The sequence below is a fragment of the Pongo abelii genome, chromosome 20 (assembly GCF_028885655.2).
Source record: "Pongo abelii isolate AG06213 chromosome 20, NHGRI_mPonAbe1-v2.0_pri, whole genome shotgun sequence".
Taxonomy (NCBI): domain Eukaryota; kingdom Metazoa; phylum Chordata; class Mammalia; order Primates; family Hominidae; genus Pongo; species Pongo abelii.
The window spans coordinates 8,634,704-8,643,739 of record NC_072005.2 but is presented as its reverse complement, the minus strand read 5'-3'; the positions used below and the strand labels follow the sequence as shown (position 1 = coordinate 8,643,739).

The 9,036-nt window shown below is 50.2% G+C and overlaps 1 long non-coding RNA gene across 1 annotated transcript; it reads right to left on the bottom strand.

The window, feature by feature from the left end:
• Nucleotides 1-505: 505 nt before the first annotated feature.
• LOC129051727 (uncharacterized) lies at nucleotides 506-4,034 on the bottom strand. The gene is made up of 3 exons (XR_008516163.1): nucleotides 3,925-4,034; nucleotides 2,050-2,194; nucleotides 506-603 (listed from the first exon to the last, which is right to left on the bottom strand). It is a non-coding gene; the product is annotated as an uncharacterized LOC129051727 (long non-coding RNA).
• Between the last annotated feature and the right edge of the window lie 5,002 nt (nucleotides 4,035-9,036).

Sequence of the window (9,036 nt, the reverse complement as noted above, 5' to 3'; positions counted from 1 at the left end):
CAGCCTCCCAAAGTGCTGGGACTATAGGCCTGTGCCACCACACCTGGCCAGTAAATTACACTTTAATTTTTACTTAAATGAAAAGAAGAAACACTATAATAATAAGTCCCAGCATTTTGGTAAGCTGAGGCAAGAGGATTACTTGAGGCCAGGAATTTGAGAAAGATCCCATCTCTACGAAAAATAAAAATTAGCTGGGTGTGATGGCATGAGCCTATAGTTCCAGCTACTCAGGAGGCTGATGTGGGAGAATCACTTAAGCCCAGGTATTCAAGGCTGGATTGCACCACTGCAATCCAGCCTGGGCAACAGAGTGAAACCCTGTCTCAAAAGAAAAAAAAAAAAAAGAGGCCAGGCAGGGTGGCTCACGCCTGTAATCCCAACACTTTGGGAGACCAAGGGGGTAGATCACTTGAAGCCAAGGGTTCAAGAACAGCCTGGCCAACATGGTGAAACCCCTTCTCTACCAAAGATACAAAAATCAGCTGGGCATGATAGCACTCACCTGTAGTCCCAGCTACTCGGGAGGCTGAGGCAGGGGAATCGCTTGAACCCGGCAGGTGGAGGTTGCAATGAGCCGAGATGGCACCACTGTATTGCAGCCTGGGTGAAAGAGCAAGACTATCTCAAAAAAAGAAAAAAAGGGAAGAAGAAAGCAAGCAAGAAAGCAAAAAAGAGAGAGAGAGCAGGAAAGAAGGAAGGAAGGGAGGGAAGGAAGGAAGGAAGGAAGGAAGGAAGGAAGGAAGGAAGGAAGGAAGGAAGGAAGGAAGGAAGGAGGAAAAGTTATACTAATGATAACTGAGTAAGAAAGAAAGCTATACTCCCCAAATCCACTTCTTCCCCTTCCACAACCTCCTGTCCAGCCTTGACATCTGTCTCTCCCTCCCCAGGACCCTGCTCCCTTGACCAGGAGGCAGGGGGCCTTGTTCCAGGACAAGAGCTGAGTTGGGCAAAGCTAAGCTGGTCTTCAGAGGGGCAGAAAGGGAGGCAGGAAACCATCCTCAGGGCAGCTGGAGGGCTCCTCCCACGGCAGCTGCCGGTGCACTTCCAATAGCCAGAGATGGGGGAAGGTAGAGAGAGGGAAAGGAGCTGGCCCTCAGAGCCTAGGCAAGGGCCCAAGGTCAAGGTGTCAAGTTCAAGGTCAAGACACCTTCCCTGTGCATCCTCAGCTTAGCCGCAGCTTCCCTAGCTCACTGCCAATAACACCAACTTTTACTGGAAAAAGGTCCCGATCCAGACCCCAAAAGAGGGTTCTTAAGTCTCGCGCAAGAAAGATTTCAGGGCGAGTCCACAGAGTAAAGTGAAAGCAAGCTTATTAAGGAAGTAAAGCAGGCCGGGCGCAGTGGCTTCCGCCTATAATCCCAGCACTTTGGGAGGCCGAGGTGGGTGGATCGCCTTAGGTCAGGAATCCAAGACCAGTCTGGCCAACATGGTAAAACCCTGTCTCGACTGAAAATACAAAAAATTAGCTGGGCATGGTGGTGCACGCCTGTAATCTCAATTAGTCAGGAGGCTGAAGCAGGAGAATCCCTTGAACCCAGGAGGCAGAGGGTGCAGTAAGCCAAGATCTCACCACTGCACTCCAGCCTGAGTGACAGAGCAAGGCTCTGTCTCAAAAAAAAAAAAAAAAAAAAAAAAAAAAAAAAGGCAGGCGCAGGCGCAGTGGTTCACGCCTGTAATCCCAGCACTTTGGGAGGCTGAGGCAGGTGGATCACCTGAGGTCAGGGGTTTGAGACCAGCCTGGACAACATAATGAAACCCTGTCTCTACTAAAAATACAAAAATTAGCTGGGCATGGTGGTGTGTGCCTGTAATCCCAGCTACTCAGGAGGCTGAGGAAGGAGAATTGCTTGAACCTGGGAGGCGGAGGTTGCAGTGAGCCGAGATCATGCCACTTCACTCCAGCCTGGGGGACAGAGCGAGATTCCGTCTCAAAAAAAAAAAGGAATAAAAGAATGGCTACTCCACAGACCAGAGCTGCTGGTTGCCCATTTTTATGGTTATTTCTTGATGATATGCTAAACAAGGGGTGGATTACTCATGCCTCACCTTTTTAGAGCATAGAGGGTAGCTTCCTGACATTGCCATGGCATCTGTAAACTGTCAGGGCGCTGGTGGGAGTGTAGCAGTGGGGACAATCAGAGGTCACTCATGTCGTCATCTTGGTCTTGGTGGGTTTGGGCCGGCTTCTTTACTGCAACCGGTTTTATCAGCAAGGTCTTTATGACCTGTATCTTGTGCCGACCTCCCCTCTCATCCTGTGACTTAGAATGCCTTAACTGTCTGGGAGTGCAGCCCAGTAGGTCTCAGGCTCATTTTACCCAGCCCCTATTCAAGATGGAGTCGCTCTGGTTCGCACGTCTCTGACACAACAGCAGTAATAATAACCCCCCGACACACAGACACAGACACACACACACACACTGCATGGCGGGGCAGTCAGCCGTGAACCTGCCTCCCTCTGGCTCCTCTAGAGCATCCCAGTAATAAAACACCAGGGCGGCTGGGCGCAGTGGCTCATGCCTGTAATCCTAGCACTCTGGGAGGCCAAGGCAGGTGGATCACCTGAGGTCAGGAGTTCAAGACCAGCCTGACCAACATGGTGCAACCCCATCTCTACTAAAAGTACAAAAATTAGCCGAGCATGGCGGCAGGCACCTGTAATCCCAGTACTGGGGAGGCTGAGACGAAAGAGTTGCTTGAACCCGGGAGGCGGAGGTTGCGGTGAGCTGAGATTGAGCCATTGCACTGCAGCCTGGGCGACAAGAGCGAAACCCCATCTCAAAAAAACAAACAAACAAACAAACAACACACACACACACACACACAGACAAAAGTGAGGACTGGAGTGACCAAGCCCCCAGGGTCCCCATCACTAGAGATGCTTCAAGAGGTCAGCGAGTGTAGACAGAGGAGGCAGAAAGCGAAAGGCCAGGAGGCTGAGAGGCTGGAGCCGCTGCAGAAAGGGGCTGGACACGAAGGCCTGGCGGCTGGACGGAGGGGAAGCCAGGCCAGCACAGCCTGTTTACTTTCAGAAGAACAGGGCCAATCTGCGGCCTCCCGCTGTGACCCTGGGCTCAGGGGAAGAGGGGGCCAAGACTCAGATGTTTGTCTACTGAGCTAATCCCTGGGCTTTGTCCCAGGGGACTCCGCCGCCTTTCCAGAAGACACGCCTGCCTCCAGACCCCCCAGAGATCAAGGGACAGGCACAGGCAGAACTCCAGTTCAGAACCCTGCCTCTCTGTTCGGTCCCCCTGTTCATCCCAAGCCCAGCCCCCAGCCCTGCCTGGGCTGACTCCCTCCAGCCTCCCTGTGAGCTCCTAATTTGGCCTGCCTAGAATTTGCAACCCCACTGGGCCACCCCCGAGAGAGCTGTGGGGTGCCAGCCTTGTTCTCAGTGCCCGGGTCCTGGGAGGGGGAAGCAGAGAGGGAGGAGCAGGAGGAAACCTTTGATGCTTAGCCAGAAGTCCCTGCCTGAAATTCCACCATTCAGGCACTCTCTTTGAGTTAAAGCAATGATTCCTGTATCCCTTCCAGAAACCCCTGGTACCCCAAAATGCTACAGAGGAAAAAATATCAAGGGAGTTAAGTAAGTTTTAGAAAGCTGTGCAAAACACAGGTGTCTATTAAAGGCTCTGACAAGATCTGCACGAAACGATCCTAGTCAGCTTTGCTTAATCCCCTCACTTGGCCGCAGTTCCGTGCAACATGACCCGGGCATCCAAGGTCCCAATTAAAGGCACATTATGAGATCCCAGAGGGGAGATGGAGGCAGTTAAGCTGCAGGGGGAATGAGCTGATCCAACCGGACCTGTGTGGGGGTGAGGGGAGCCTAACCCAGGTCTGCATGCCCTTCTGTGTCAGAGACCAGAAATGTCCCACCCAAGGCATGGGAAGGAGGACTCAGCCTCTCATCATTACCACCTTGCTTCCTGCTCCTTGCTCCTCCTGGCTCTCCAGTCTTCCACCCAAGCCCTCAGGTTCCCACAGAGCTCTTTCCCACTTCCTAGTCCCCAGTCATGGCAGAGAACTCTGTGCCCACGAACAGGGCTATAATGGAGATATCCCAGGTATTGTCAACTAACAAAGTGCCATGGAGGTGACATCATAAATATCAGTGATAGGCTGGGTGGGATGGCTCACGCCTTTAATCCCAGATCTTTGGGAGGCCCAGGCAGGTGGATCACGAGCTCAGGAGTTCAAGACCAGCCTGGCCAACATAGTAAAACCCCATCTGTACTAAAAAGACAAAAAATTAGCCAGGCGCGATGGCACGCACCTATAATCCCGGCTACTCAGGAGGCTGAGGCAGGAGAATCGCTTGAACCAGGGAGGCGGAGGTTGTGGTGAGCCGAGATCACGCCATTGCACTCCAGCCCGGGTGACAGTGCAAGACTCCAACTCAAAAATAAATAAATAAATATCAGTGACAGGAGTTTGAAGCTAGTGAATACAATGTTCATGGACACTATGAACACTCTCATAGGTTATTCCTGATGCCACACACCAGTGTGGATTTGAGCTGTGCATCTACCACTGAGCAACTGTGTGATCCTGGGGCGTGAGTTAAACTCACCAGACCTCATCTGGAGGTTTGTAGTATTTTGTTACAGCAGTCCTAGGTAACTAACATACACTCTCTCCCTTTCTCTCCCTGTTTTCTTTTTTTAATTTATTTTTATCTTTTCTTTCTTGTTTTTTTTTTTTTTTTTTTTGAGATGGAGTTTCGCTCTTGTTGCCCAGGCTGGAGTGCAATGGCACAGTCTCGGCTCACTGCAACCTCCACCTCCTCTGTTCAAGCAATTTTCCTGTCTCAGCCTCCTAAGTAGCTGGGATTACAGGCATGTGCCACCACGCTCCGCTAATTTTGTATTTTTAGTAGAGATGGGGTTTTACCATGTTGGTCAGGCTGGTCTCTAACTCTTGACCTCAGGTGATCCACCCGACTCGGCCTCCCAAAGTGCTGGAATTATAGGCGTGAGCCACCGTGCCCGGCCTATCCTTTCTTTCTTTTTATTTATTTTTATCTTTTCTTTCATTTTATGTATTTTTATCTGAGTGAGAGAAAGTGTCCAACACCAGGAGATTGTGGGGTTTCTGTGAGATACTGAACCCAGACCCTAGCCTGCCCTTGTGCTATCTTGTCCTTCTCCGGGGTCTCACATCCTTCCTCTGTCCACAGTCCTCCATGGCTCCCACCTCCCTCAGGGTAAAAGCCCAAGTCCTTCCTGCAGCCTACAAGGCCCTTCATGACCTGTCCCTGTCACCTCCCTGTCCTCACCTCTCCCCCATCAACTCACTTCCTTCCAGCTATACACACAGACCCTGTTATGATGCCAGAACAGATAACAAAACAGGCATAGCCCAACCTCAGGACCTTTGCACATGCTATTCCCTCCACTTAGAATGCTCCTGCCCCAGATCCCCTTGACTTCAATCAGGCCTCTGATCATATATTGCCTCCTCCAAGAAGCCTTCCATGCTTCTGTGAACTCCCTCTCTAAAACAGCCCCCTGGACTGGGTTGAATAGTGTCCCCTCCCCTAAATTCATGCCCACCTAGAACTTGTGAATGAGACTTTATTTGGAAATACAGTCTTTGCAGATGAAATCAACTTAAGATGAGGTCCTCCTGCATTAGGGTGGGTCCTAATCCAATGTGACTCGTGTCCTAATAAGAAGAGGGAAATGGCCAGGCACAGTGGCTCATGCCTGTAATTCCAGCACTTTGGGAGGCCGAGGCAGGCAGATCACCTGAGGTCAGGAGTTCAAGACCAGCCTGACCAACATGGAGAAACCCTGTCTCTACTAAAAATACAAAATTAGTCAGGCGTGGTGGCGGGTGCCTATAATCCCAACTACTTGGGAGCTGAGGCAGGAGAATCACTTGAACCCAGGAGGCAGTGGTTGCAGTGAGCCCAGATTGCACCATTGCACTCCAGTCTGGGCAACAAGAGTGAAACTCCATCTCAAAAAAAAAAAAAAGAGGGAAATGGCGGGCTTGGTGGCTCATGCCTGTGTAATCACAGCACTTTGGGAGGCCGAGGTGGGCAGATCACCTGAGGTCAGGAGTTCAAGGCCAGCCTGGCCAACATGATGAAACTCCGTCTCTACTAAAAATACAAAAAAATTAGCCAGGCAGGGTTGTGGGCACCTGTAATCCCAGCTGCTCAGGAGGCTGAGGCAGGAGAATCGCTCCAATCCAGGAGGCAGAGGTTGCAGTGGGCCAAGGTTGCATCATTGCACTCCAGGCTGGGTGACAAGAGTGAAACTTCGTCTCAAAAAGGAAAAAAAAAAGAAGAAGGAAATTCAAAAACAGAGACAGACACACGCAAAGGAGAAGGCTACACGACGGAAGCTGAGATTGGAGTGATACAGCTACAAGCCAAGGATAGCTGGCCACCACCAGAAGCCAGGGAGAGGCGAGGAAGGGTCCCTCAGAAGGAGCATGGCCCTGTCGACACCTTGATTTTGGACTCCTGGTCTCCTGAACTGTACAATAAACTTCTATTTTCAAAAATCACCAGTTTCTAGTATTTTGTTACAGCGGTCCTAAGTAACTAACATACACTCTCTTCCCTTGTCTCCCTGTTTTCTTTTCTTTCGTTCTATGTATTTTTATCCTTTTTTTCTTTCTCTCTTTTTTGAGAGAGAATCTCGCTCTGTCGACCAGACTGGAGTGCAGTGGTGCCATCTCGGCTGACTGCAACCTCTGCCTCCCGGTTACAGCAATTCTCCTCCCTCAGCCTTCCAAGTAGCTGGGATTACAGGTGTGTGCCACCACGCCCAGCTAATTTTTGTATTTTTAGTAGAGACAGGTTTTGCCATATTGACCAGGCTGGTCTCCAACCCCTGACCTCAGGTGATCCACCAGCCTCAGGCTCCCAAAGTGCTGGGATTACAGGCATGAGCCACTGCGTCCAGCCTATTTTTATCTTTTTTTTTTTTTTTTTTTTTTTTTTTGAGACAGAGTCTTGCTCTGTCACCCAGGCTGGAGTGCAGTGGCACAATCTCCACTCACTGCAAGCTCCGCCTCCCAGGTTCACGCCATTCTCCTGCCTCAGCCTCCAGAGTAGCTGGGACTACAGGTGCCCAGCCACCACATCTGGCTAATTTTTTTTTTGTATTTTTAGTAGAGACGGGGTTTCACCGTGTTAGCCAGGATGGTCTCGATCTCCTGACCTCGTGATCTGCCCACCTCAGCCTCCCAAAGTGCTGGGATTACAGGCGTGGGCCACTGCACCCGGCCTATTTTTATCTTTTTAGAGACAGGGTCTTGCTCTGTCACCCAGGCTGGAGTGCAGTGGTGCAATCATAGCTCACTGCAGCCTCAAACTCCTGGACTCAAGCGATTCTCCTGCCTCAGCCTCCCAAGTAGATAGGACTACAGACACATGCCACCATGCCCAGCTATTTTTCTAAAAAACATTCTTTTGGCAGAAACAGGGTCTTGCTATGTTGCCTAGGCTGGTCTCAAACCCCTAGCCTCAAACGATCCTCCCACTTCAGCCTCCCAAAGCAATGGGATTAAAGGCGTGAGTCTGTTTTCAACCTAGCCTTTTATTTCCCGCACAACATTCATTTCCACCTGTAATATGATACCGTTGATGCTCATTATTCATGGATTCTGGCATCACAAATTGGCCTGCTTGGCCGGGTGTGGTGGCTCATGCTTGTAATGCCAGCAATTTGGAAGGCCAAGGTGGGCGGATCACCCGAGGTCAGGAGTTGAAGACCAGCCTGGCCAACATGGCGAAACCCCATCTCTACTAAAAATGCAAAAATTAGCTGGGCATGGTGGCAGGTGCCTGTAATCCTAGCTGCTTGGGAGGCTGAGACAGGAGAATTGCTTGAACCCGGGAGGTGGAGATTGCAGTGAGCCGAGATCACACCACTGCACTCCAACCCTGGGTGACAGAGCATCAAAAAAACAAAAACAAAACAAAACAAAACAAATTGGCCTGCTTGCTAAAATGTATTTAACCCCAAAAATCAGCACTGGTGGGGCTCTCAAAGCCATTCTCAGTCATGTGCAGACGGAGCAGCAAAAACTTTGAGTGGCGCTACACAGCCGTCCCCAGCTGAGGTCACACAAGGCAACACTCTGCCTTCCTGTCTCAGCTCTCATCGTATAAACAAGTGCCCTTTTGGAGTCTATTGAGTGGTGCTGGGTTTTTCTGGGGTTTTTTGTAGGGTTTTTTTTTTTTTCATTTTTGTGCTTTTTTTTTTTTTTTTTTTTTTTGGTGATTTTGCTGTTCACATTGGCTCCAAGCACAATGCTGGTGTGGAGTCCTGTGTTCCTGTGCACAATGTCTTATTTCACTTTGTGCTGCCATAACAGAATTCCATAGACTGGGTAGTTAATGAAGAACAGAGATTTATTTCTTACAGTTGGAGGCTGGGATGTCCGAGGTCAAGGGGTCTGCACCTGGCAAGGGCCTTCTTGTCCCATCATCCCATGGCTAAGTTTCTTAGAAAAATTACACTTTTCCAGACCAGGCACGGTGGCTCATGCCTGCAATCCCAGCACTTTGGGAGGCCAAGGTGGGCGGATCACAAGGTCAGGAGATCGAGACCATCCTGGTTAACACAGTGAAACCACGTCTCTACTAAAAATACAAAAAATTAGCCGGGCATGGTGGCAGGTGCCTGTAGTCCCAGCTACTCGGGAGGCTGAGGCAGGAGAATGGCGTGAACCTGGGAGGCGGAGCTTGCAGTGAGCCGAGATCGCGCCGCTGCACTCCAGCCTGGGCGACAGAGCAAGACCCCATCTCAAAAAAAAAAAAAAAAAAAGAGTTGGAGACCAGCCTGGCCAACATGGTAAAACCTCGTCTCTACTAAAAATACAAATATTAGCCAGGCATGATGGTGGATGCTTGTAATCCCAGCTACTTGAGAGGCTGAGGCAGGAGAATCGCTTGAACCCAGGAGGCGGAGGTTGCAGTGAGCCGAGATCACTCCATTGCACCCCAGCTGGGGCAACAGAACAAAAACTCTGTCTCAAAAATTAAAAAATGAAAGAAATAAAAAGAAAAAT